Below are 12,589 nucleotides of genomic sequence, written 5' to 3'. Positions count from 1 at the left end.
GGCCGTTATCTATCCGAATATATGGATAGCTCGAAATAAAGCTAGATTTGAGGATGCCTAGGCATCACCTATCTATTATATGATGAAGGCCAAAAACTAGTGGAGAATATGTGGCGGAGGACAACGGAGAGATAGTTTCTCGCATCTTCGTCAATGGAAAAGTGTAGGAGGTGGGTGTCCATTAGATGGATACCACCACCACCGGGTGTGTTTAAATTAAACATTGATGGTTCGCCTAGAGGAAATCCGGAGTCTTTGCAGGAGCGTGTTGTGTTCTCGAGATTGGGATGGAAGATTTATCTTCGGTTTAGCGATCCCGATATTACATCGTCCACTATTATGGTATTTTGGCGCGAGAGCGCCATTCTTTGGCTTGAGGATTTTATCTTTTCTACATCTAAATGGGGTTCGTGTTCTAGTGGAAACGGACTCAAAGTTCATTCAACAATGCATTAGACATTCATCAATGGATACACCTTGGGAGGTGCTTCATGTTATTCAAGATCGCTTACATTTTTCAGTTCAATGGCATGTACGGAACCCGATTTGGAATTACTGGAAACTAACCGTGGTTGATGCATTAAGCCAATTTCGCATCCGATCGTGCCGAGGATGATGCGTGGTTATCGAACCCAATGGGTATGAAAGTGAATGTTCCAACTGGTTTATTGGAATTGCTGGAAGATAGTTTTTTCTTTTGGTGGTTGAAACCGCCAAACTTTGTATGTAATCTTCTGTTGTTTGATATTACTGCTTCTTGTACAGAACGGTTTATTCCGCAATAATAAATAGCAGTTACCAAAAAAAAGTCATTCAGACCTAATATTATTCCATCGGTCTGCCTCTTTTGAACCATGTGCTATACTTAATACTAGGAACACTGGAACATAACAGTTTTCCTATTCAATTTTGCTTCTATTTAGAGATTGGAGACACCAATTTTATTGAGTCGACACAGAAGGTTCGGAGAATTTGGAAGCAGTGGTCCTAGAACATCATAATATACACTTTTAATACCTAGTAAGCTAAAAATGACACTATCAACAACTTTTCAGAATAGGGTGTACAATGTAGGGCTTCCAAACCTCGGAAATTTCAGGGGGTGTTTGGCAACTAAGTAAAAACTCATAAGCTACCAAGTTAAAAAGTTATTATTTGATTTTTCACTTAATATAAAATAAAAGTACGTTTGTCAAAAATACAATTTCTAAAACCAAAAAGATGAAATTGAAAAACCAAAAAATTAAAAATTTGTTTAGTGCAAACAAAATTTCAAAATGCTTCCAAATCAATATTTTTTTTATATGATTATCGTTTGTCTTTACCCAATTTATAGATAATATAATATCTCAAAACTAACATATTAAGTAAAGGAGTACAGTGGAGACGAGCTAGTAGTTTTAGCGCCAAGTTCAGTGTTGGTCCCAGGTTTGAAACTTAGCTATGTTCAATTTAAGATTTTTATATCAGATTTAATCATGTGGGAATTTAGGGGGGAAAAAAATAAAAGAAACTTGTTAGAGGGAGGAGTTGAACATGTGACCTAGATGAAGTGGAATGGCTGTTGATCCACGGGTAGACAATAACACTTGTGCTTAGACCCAATTTCACAATAAAAAGTCACAAAACCCAAAGAAAAAAACCTAAAAAAAATTAAAAATGCTATATAAAAAGCAATTATTGGTATTATCAAAAAGCTATATCTTTGTCTTTTTAACTGTATGGTTTCTTGATTTTGGGGCATTACCAAATGAATTTTTGCCTTTTTTGCTTTTAGACGTGTTGCCAAATGCCCTCTTAGGGCATCACCAATGGGACCTTGATATGGCCCTGTATCTTCAAATTTAAGAGAACAATACATAAATGGGCTTCCAATGCAGCCTCTATATTGGCCCCTATAGTTACCATTCTTTAAAACTATCTCTATTTCTATCACATTTATAGAGGTCCCGGTCCGTTTCGCGAGATAACACCAAAATGGGTCATAATAATTTCAGTTGAGTGGTACCAGCAAAGTTGGTCAAAATTGCTCATATATTGGGAAATATCTCGGGTTCGAAACCCCACCCTGTATTTTAAACTTTTTGTACCAAATTTAAAAAGAAAAATAAATCACAATGAAATGTTACAAATGGGACTCGAACCCAGACCCGACTGAAAGTTAATACAAAATTTAAAATTAATTTTAAAGGTTAGCATTGTAGGACACAAAATATAAGGGTCCTCTATGTCCCTTCTCTCCTCTATACATATCTTCAAAATGCTGATGTGGCTCTCTATTATGAGGGTCTGCATTGGTGATGCCCTTAATATACAAATATACCATCTCAATATATGAATACAAGAAGCAAAATTTAAAATTTTTAACACCATCCTAAATTCCTGATAATCCAACAGTCAACACAGATTTGACATTCCACGCATCATACCTAACGATAGTTTTAGTAGGTCTCCTTGACAATCTAGTGAAAATGACTAGAATCAACTAGAATAATCAAATAGCAAACATGTTAATCATGTTTTTGACATTGGTTTTTATTCAAAGTAATCAAATACCACAATTTTATACAGAATGTTTAATTGACAACTATAAAAGTATGAAACCAATGTCTTCATGGTTTATGGGTTTGGACGTTGGTTTTTATTCAAACTTTTAGCTATGATTTTATGATTATTATAAAGGTGATTTTTAGTTTTAGGTCCTACCAGTAATAAGGGTATTTGTGTGGAATCCAAAGTTTTTTATTTATTAACTTTAGATTCTCCCTTCCGTAGTTGACCACATTGACTGTCATTGACCAAATTTGACGTATGTTGTAGTGTGTTTGGTGTCGTATATTTTCAAAATGCCCTAATTACCCCCTCATATGGTTTGCAAGTGCCACACAAAAAACAAAATAAAATTGCATAGATAAAACAAAAACAAAAACTTAAACTGCAACGGGGCTTAAATTGGAATGTCAAAATTGTGTTCATCTCATGCTCGAGTCATCTTCTTCCTCTCACTATTTCTTCCTCATGTTCATCAGTCCACACCACCACTCTTATCCAAATTCACAGAATCCACTCAAGTGTTAAACCCACCACAACGAAAATGTATATTAAGATCTTATAGCAATTTCCAGCCGCCACCACCACCATTTAATTGAAAATAAACAACCAAAACTATGATGATAAAGTCCATAACCCAAACCAAATTAATTCCAACCCCAACTTCAGATCAATTCCGTCGCCGATTCAATACAAACTCAACTTCTTCCGAATCAAATTTCAAAACCCAAAACCAAATTAATTCCGCTGCTCAATCTAAATTGGTCTCCTACACCAAAAAGTTTACCAGGCCCCGGCAACGTACTGATTCATCTAAACATCCTTGGGGTCTATTGTGATGTTTAATCAATGCTGGTCTTGCTATACCATCGCAGCATTGGAACTTTGTGGCTCGCTAGAAAAGAAAAGCATGGTACTGATCATGAACAAGAAACTTGTTGTCGTTGTTTAATGATGGGCTTATTATACTTGCTGTAAACCATGATCCTTGGAATCTTTCTTCAATGCTTGAAACTTCAACTTCTTGATCCTTGCTGAACTCTGCTTCTGCATTCATCGTCATATGCTTTAATGATGAGCCATGTTGTTTACCTTGATATCTATAGCTTTTACTTGTATCTGTTTCTTTTGCTTATTTTGGTTGAAATTACTTGAGTAAAAATGTTCAATTACATGGATTCAGGGATTCTGAGATTGAGAAAAGAGACAAATATTAAATATACCATTTCAGAAACTGGTTTTTTCATTGAAAACTGCTTTCCAGTTTGAGGAGGTTGCTCAAATTTTGCAAATGGGAGAGAAGAAGATGAAAGTGGAGAAGGAAGAGGCTGAAAAAAAGTGTTGTAAATTGTCAAATGAGATTGAGGAGAAGAAGAACGAGCTTGTTGCTGTTAAGGAAATGCTTCAGGATATTGAATTTAGAAAGATTAGTCTTCTCCATGACTACACCTTCACCATCCCTATCTTTCTCTTTCCTCATTATTTGTTTTTTTTAACTTTTTTGGACACCAGCCGTTGGATTAGGGAGCTAGGATTACAACACGTGTGGTAAATTGAAATCAAGATTTTGAGGTTTTTTGGGTGGGCACCTAAGCCATGTGTGAGAGTAGTTAAGGTATTTTGAAAGTGAACTACACCAGACACACCGCAATATACGGTCAAATTTGGTTACCTGATCAACTAACTGTAGGGAGGACTTAAAACTAATAAGCAAAAAACTTTAGATCTAAAGCAAATACTCCTGTTATTAGGAGAGGACCTAAAGCTAAATCACTCTTATTATAAATTTATAATAGGATTTTTTAGTATTATCCCTTTATAATAAGCACAATGCACAAATACAAAGAGAGAGAATTTTTATATCCTTCTTCCCAAGTTCCAACCAAGGGGTAAAGTTCCAACCAAGGGGTTGGAAGTAGAGAAACCTCTGTGCACAAATGCAAATAGAAGCAAACCACTAACAAGTGATCCCATTTGTTTCAACTTTCAATACCACCAGCATCCCTGTCTCAAATTTTTTAACAATCATGTGGGCCACATATCCTTTAAGTAACTCAGGAAAAAGATACGTGTTAGAGCATTTGCAATGAAGGGGGTTTCAAGGGGTTTGTGACTATAGTCACCAGTTTTGGAGAAAAACTTCTATACAATGCAGAGGTGATTATTCGGTGAATATTTTGTCCAGTTGATTTCAAGGTGAAACTCATTACTGAGATAATGGCTGACTTGTTAACTTCGGACGGGATGTTGGATTCTGTATGGATTACAAAACTCACCAGACGGAATCTGTCACAGCCCGAATTTCTAAATAATTAAAAAAAAATGAATATTTGAAATATAAATATCTCAAACATCACTCGGTTCAATTGTCTAAAAACCCAGGCTATAACCGGGTGGATACAACACATGTCAAAACCTAAAACCCACATCATAAAGAATCTTAACAACAAAAAAATCTCCAAAAATTCTCTATTTCACTTTATAAAAAGGCTATCTTCCGTCCCAATAAAACATCAAATAAACTCTCTGAATAACATTCTTAAACATCGTATTTCATGTCATATGAAAAGGAAACTACGTTATTACATACTTCTAAAAAGAACAGACCTAATAAAAAAACAGACTGCTCCAGATCAAATCCAAATCAACCGCCGCGGTTCCACTGCCTTCCACCTATGTTCCCAAGAACACACCCACGTTGCCAAAACAAAGCAAACATGGGTCAGCAAAATGAAATTTGTTGGTATGAGTAGACTAACCACATAAAACCATTATCATACTTTAATTATCCAAACAATCACTTTATATTTCCCATAACTCAATCTTTTTCAGCTTGGAAGACAGGTAGTTCCGTCATTTCAACCGGCATAGTTTCTTCCCAAGCAAAACTTTCATTATATTAATTCATTCTAATAACTCGTTTTAATATCTAAATCATTGAATTAAAACTTACCGATATCTACTGCTGTATAAAGGTAGGACCGCATCCCTACACAAAATGTTATTAAGTCCTACCCTCCTGCAAAAGAAAGTTAGAACTTCTATATAACATATGTAGATATTATATTAGGTATTCAAAAGTAAACGCAAACACTCGCATAATCAAAGAATCTAACTAACCCCGCAAGCTAATACCTTAGTTCCTCTCAGGGGTAGTCCAAAGAATCTGGTCATTCATGGCACATTCAATGAATACCCATAGATAACGTTAACGGGCCATTTATGGCACATTCAATAAATGCCCACCTAACATATGACATCAACAGTTATAAAACTCAATTCCAAAACTTTAGGCGTGGAGAGTTCTAAAAGGTTGCGGTAAATTGTTTACGCATTATTGAATTTTATTGTATATATCATTTCAGAGAACAAAGGAGTATCTTGATTCATGTATTTTTGGTTTACGCGTTATTAATTATATGAATGTCTAAGTGTCATAACGTTGCATATCATAAAATACTGCAAAATCACATAGTATTTAACACACATATATATAAAAAGGTCTTAGCTTAAAGCCAAGCATGCTAATAGCCCCAGACCTATCCTAATAACCCAAATCATACTCCGAGTTAAAAAGTCAAATTGGGTCAACTGGTCAAAGTCAACCCTAGTCAAAAGTCAACTCTGGTCAAAGTCAAAGTCAAAGTCGACCTGCCAATGGTCAACAACAGTCAACCAAACCCAAACTCCTCTAACCCAAAAGCCCAAAGTCAAAGGCCCAAAGTCTAATACACAAAAAAAATCCAAATTTGAAAATCTAAAACTAAAACCCATAAGCCCACCCACGATTGGGCCCAAGCCCAAATCGAGATTTACTGTTCATCTTCCTTCCTCACCAAAACCTCCACCAGCTCTAGCCACCACCGGCCATCACTCAAGATGAGTTGGTTCTATCCAACCCACACTAGAAATGGTTCGGCCCAAGCCCAGCAGACGAGGAAAACGTTGTTCATCTTCTTCCCCTCACGGCGCCTCCACCACCACAGCCACCACCAGCCACCTATAACCAAAATGAACCCAGCGGTTTTCATCCCCACGAAAAACCCCACCTACCTATACCAACAAATCATAATTTTCTTATACTGTAAAAATTCGAATCGACGCCATTAATGGTTTCTCTGGAGCTTCAACAGCCCCACCCAATCTAGTATTTAACCCTTCCACTACAACCAACACTAGACCAAGAATTACAACTTAACAACACAAGAGTTCAAGCAACAATCCAAACAGGCGACGCCCTTAGTGTCGGATGCAAAGCTTCGACAGCCCCAACACCACTCCACCAATGTCAATCTCGACAGCACCCAATCCACTCTACAACCAACTTCAAATACTATACCCCCAACATCCATCAACAAATTCCAAGCCACAGTAAATAAAAAAAGAGTGCAAATAGAGAAACAGAGAAACAATGACGATTTCTATAGGTTGGGCTTTAACTGCCCTCAACCGGCCATAAAGTTTCGACAGCTAATTCCGAGTTCAGAGTTTCAAAACCACAAACAAACAGAGTCAAAACGAAACACAAGCCGAAATCTTGCTGTGGGGCTTGCGCCGCCATTAACAGCTTGTTTCAAGCTTCGGCGGTTTTAAGGCCGCGATATCACGCGGTTCAACAGTTTAAAATATCAAATTTCGAGTTTTAAGTTTTAACAACCCGACAGATTTCAACCAGAAAAAAAATCGGCGAGAATAAGGATTTTATAAAATAAAAATCCATAAAAATCTACTCACCAGAAGGCCTCCGATTATCGGCCGACTACAAGAAAAAAAAAACCTTCCTTTTCTTCTTTTCGAAAAAATCCCGTTTTTTTGTATAAAACTCTCATTGTGTTTTTCCCAAAACTCTATTGAAAACTTCCCTAAAACAAGGACAACCCTTATCTATTACTTACGGGACTTTTATCCTTAACTGATAGTTATCATCTATCCATTTTATCTATTTTCATTATTATTATTATTATTTATTATTATTATTATTATTATTTTTTTATTATTATTATTATTTTTTTTTTATACTAGGAAAACAAAAGAAAAAGCCGGGGTGTTATAGAATCCAACATCTGGTCTCGCTATATATCTTTTTTTCCAGACGGAATCAAACATCCCGTCCGGAGTCCTAACGGCTAGTTCACCAATGGTCAGAAAGTCAGAATGGTAAAAAACGGTCAAAATAAAAAACTTTGGTATATATACAACATTTGTTTCATTTCAACTCACACTTCCAACAATCATATATCATATTTATTCTTTCTTAAAATCAGTTCTTCAAAAAAACAAAATATCAAATGACATCAACTCAAGCATCTCAAGCAAGTGGTAGTACTCAAGAAAAAGCAAAAACTCACTTTAGCATGTCCGAAGATCAAGCTCGACCCCTCTATGTCTTGCTTAGATAAAAATTAGTGAAGACTCCATTGTTGGTGCTTTCCAAAATGCAAAAGGGTTTTGGAATTGTGTAACAAATGAGTTCAATCAAGCACGTGGTTCAGATAGGTCTTCCGATTCATCTAGCGGTAGATGGAAATATATTTCAAAAATGATGAACAAGTTCGTGGCAATTGTGAATGCGGTGGAGGTTCGACATGCAAGTGGTACAACAATACAACGTCGGGTAATTACAACATTGTTAATTTGGAATTTATTGATTATCTTAGTCTTAGTCTAATTATTTTCGTCTTAGTCTAATTATCTTAGTGTATTTATTATTTCCATTTTAGTTTTAGTCTAATTATTATCTTAGTCTAATTATCTTAGTGTATTTATTATTTCCATTTTAGTTTTAGTCTAATTATTATCTTAGTCTAATTATTAATTTATTTTAATTATCTTAGTCTTAGTGATTATTTTAGTCTAATTTTTTCTATTTTATTTTTTAGTTGTCCGAAGCAAGGATGACGTACCAACTACAAGAAAAAACGTCTTTTTCACTTGATCATTGTTACGTTATACTCAAGGATAATCCAAAGTGGAGTAACGTTTTTAAGGCAAGGTCAAGCCGCCCCACAAAGGGAAAAGGTCGCAAAAATTATGGAGAAGATTCAACTTCTAATTCACTAAGTGTTGGTGGAGTTGAATTGGAGGGTTTTCAAGAAATAGAACGTCCTCAAGAAATGGAGCGTCCTCTTGGATCGAAGAAAGCCAAGTCCAAGATGAACCAAGAAAAATCAGTTGGTATGTTGGAGGGTTACTTTACACGTTTAGAGGATACATTTTCACAGGATGCAAATGAAACACAAAAATGCTTAGAACTTAGGGAAAAGGAACTTGCATATGGTCAAAGAACTGTGATGGCAAGAGAAGAAAAAAATCGGATTCAAATGGAAAAAAATCAAGTTCAATTGGAAAAAAATTGGCTTCTAAATATGCAATACGAAGCTAAGATTTTAGCGACCGATACAAGTGTCTTCCATCCCGATACCGTTTTTTTAATCGAGCAACAACAAGCTGAAATACGTGCTGAATGGGCAAGGGCTAGAGGTGGTTCTAGCTCTAACTAAGCTTATGTAATATCTAGTATTTTATTTTAATTAAAGCACTATGTATTTTAATTAATGCACTATGTATTTTAATTTCACTGTCTTTTTAATTAATGCACTATGTATTTTAATTTCATTGTATTTTTAATTAATGAACTATGTATTTTTATCTCACTGTTTTTTTTTAATTAATGCACTATGTATGTTCTTTCCAATATAATTATTTTCATAGAAATACAATTACCAATAAAATTAATATACATTGTAATATAGTTCATTAAAACACAACTCATTAAACACATAAGAACTTATTGGAATTACATATGAAATACATTAGGAAATACATAGGAAATACATAAGAAATACGTTGGAACTTAATAGTTCATGTTAGGAAATACATATGAAATACTTTGGAACTTCATAGTTCACGTTAGGAAATACATAAGAAATACACTTTCATTTCCATTTTAATTTTCGCCTCCTTCTCCCTTCTCTGGATCCGACTAATTTGGATCATAAATTGGTACCAGATCTGCTGTTTCTTCAATGCCAGTCCAATTAAAAACATGCTCAACTAACTCCTTTTGAAGATTAGTATACGTAACTTCATTTCTGATCTTATTTCTTGCTTTAATCATCTGATAGACAAAATGAAAACCATCATCTTCCTGAAAAGAGCGTAGGTATTGTTTCTTTCCTCTGACCTTTCCAATTCCAAACTCCACTTTCATGTTCATTCTCAACAATCATATTATGCATTATAATGCATGCCTTCATTATGTCTCCAAGAACAACAACACTATGACAGCGCGCAGAAGCCTTAACAATATGCCATCGTGCCTACAAAACTTTAAACGTCCTTTTAACATCTTTTATTGCAGCTTCTTGACGTTGAGTAAAGATCTTTTCATGCTTATTTCTTGGATAACGAATGACTTGAACAAATGTGCTCCATTTTGGATAAATACCATCAGCAAAATAATATCCCATATCGTAGTCATTACCATTCACATTAAATGCAACAGCAGGAGCCTCACCTTGCTCTAATGATTCAAAAACATGAGAACGATGAAGCACGCTAATGTCATTATGCGAACTTGGTAAGCCGAAGAAGCAATGCCAGATCTAACAGTGTTTGTCTGCAACGGCTTCAAGTACCAAAGTTGGTTCCTTCTTGTACCCTACATGTGTTCCAGCCCATCCACTTGGACAATTCTTCCACACACAGTGCATACAACCAATTTATCCAAGCATTCCTGGAAAAGCCCTTGCCGCATTTTTAGCTAATATTCTAGCAGTGTCTGCCTTAGTTGGTCGTCTCAAGTACTCTTCCTCAAACGTCGTGATTATTGCCTTTCACCAACGCTTCATAGATATATTTGCTGTGGAATCTCCAATTTGTAAATACTCATCCGTTGAATCAGAAGAACAACCAGTTGCTAATTGTGCAACTACAGCTAGTCCCTTCTGTAACCCATAAATTGCTTGCCGACCCAATCCATCCACCTTGTCTTTAAAGTAATCGTCGAATGCTGCAACAGTTTTCAACATATACATAAAAATCTCTCTTGTCATCCTGTACCTTCGTCTAAACTTATGAGGAGGCCACCTACAAGGTGTTGTGAAGTAATCACTCATTATCTTTTGTTGACTAAAATCACCACCATTTCTAAACGTGTACTCTCTACCTTTCACAAATCCACTGTGTTTGTTTGTATCCACATTTTCAATTTCAATGGCTGCTTGAGTCATTAATGCCTCAGCAATGGATAATAACTGCAATGTCCTCCTCCTCCTTAGCCTCATCATATCATTATGCTCATCTCTTACTCTTTCTATATAGTCATTTTCAGCGGAAGTACCAGAAGACGACCCGGTAAAACCAGAAGATGAACTATTACTACTAGATCCTCCCCATAACCTTTGGCTAAATGCAATTCTTTCTTCTCTAGACATTTTTTCTATTTTTAGCTTGGTTGTGGGGAAGAAGATGGCTGTTTGTTTGTTTGATCTAAAAGAAAGAAGAGTAAAATGAAATATGAAAGGTAAGGTCACATGTGATAGTTCGATTTTGGTCCACTTTGCAATTGACATCACATTTTATCAGATTTTTGTTTACTCTCCAAGTGACAACACATTGTATCCAAATGTCTATCCAAATGTATCCTCAAGAATTCCAATTTATGGCCCACCATCCACAAATCCAATGTATGGAATAGTAAAAGGCACAGTGGGATGGAACCATGAACCAGACGGGATGTTACATTCTGTCTTGGTCTAAAAATACCAGATAGGATGTTACATTATTCCGTCTCGGTATCCCCATACATTATTTCCGGTCAGAACCTGTCAGAACCAAACCACCTACAAAAATTAGTGATATTCCATCAAAATTGGCTGTTTCAACCAAGACATAGGAAATGAGTGAAATGCGAGGTCTAGCCTAACCTACTTAACTTTTGGAATGAGTGAAATGAGTGAAACGTGAAATTTTTGGAAACATACGAACTTATACTTTGGAAACATACGAACTTATAATTTTTGAATTTTTTTTGCCATAACCTCATTTGTTTTATTGACATATTCATATCCAAAACCTGCTAATATACTTTGAAAATAATAAATAAGACAAACAACAATCATGAACAACACCCAAGTCTAACACAGAAACTCGGTAAAAAAACTAACTTATAATTCATGATTTTTTTTGGACATAACCTCCTTTGTTTAATGACATATTCATATCCAAAACTCATAAAAAAACAACACTCGCTAAATCAAAAGTCGTTACAAACAACAATCCCAAACGCCATAAGACAAGTAATGGCGCACAGTTATTATAAACTACAAAAAAATATCTATTGAGACCTCCTCCCCCTACGAGAAGGCTCGGTCAAAGAGCTCTCCCCCCTACGTCATTGTCGCCTCTCTGGTTGAGGTTAAGCTTGAGGTGTGGCACTTGCAGCATTCTCCAACTCTTGCACACGTCTCTGAAACTGCAAAGTTCGATTCCGCTCTTCTTGTAAGTACTCAAAACTGCGACGAGAGGACTCCATGAAGGACGCACGGATGGCATAACTGATGAGAGTGCTGTAGTTAAGGAGCTCTGACCTTACTTCATCCTGTTTAACAAAACAAATGCATGTTAGGGGTTATAGTGAATAATAAAAAAAAACATGAATAAATTCAAATCATACTAACCTCGGCTAACTGCTCAAACTGTACTGACAAATCTGCTACCACTGCGGCATTTACTGGTGGAATAGGTATGCTCATATCTTGCCCCTGAGAAGTAATCATGCTCCATTAAAGGTCATCCTCATCAAATATCTGTGGAGTTCTTTGCGGCATCTGAATATCATGAAACACCCTGGGCTGTGATTGTGGCAACTCCACTCCTTCTGGGAAATGAATGTCGGGCCTCAATGCTTCAAAAGTAACCCCTTCAAAATTGGTGCCCCGGTATAACACACCTAGCAAGAGACCTCGACCAACCCTCTTCCAATACAAGTCATAGTCTCCCGTAAAAATGAAAGCTGATGTGTCTGGCCAATCATTTG

The sequence above is a fragment of the Coptis chinensis genome, chromosome 7, assembly GCF_015680905.1.
Source record: "Coptis chinensis isolate HL-2020 chromosome 7, ASM1568090v1, whole genome shotgun sequence".
Lineage (NCBI taxonomy): Eukaryota > Viridiplantae > Streptophyta > Magnoliopsida > Ranunculales > Ranunculaceae > Coptis > Coptis chinensis.
Note: the sequence above shows the minus strand (reverse complement) of the source record.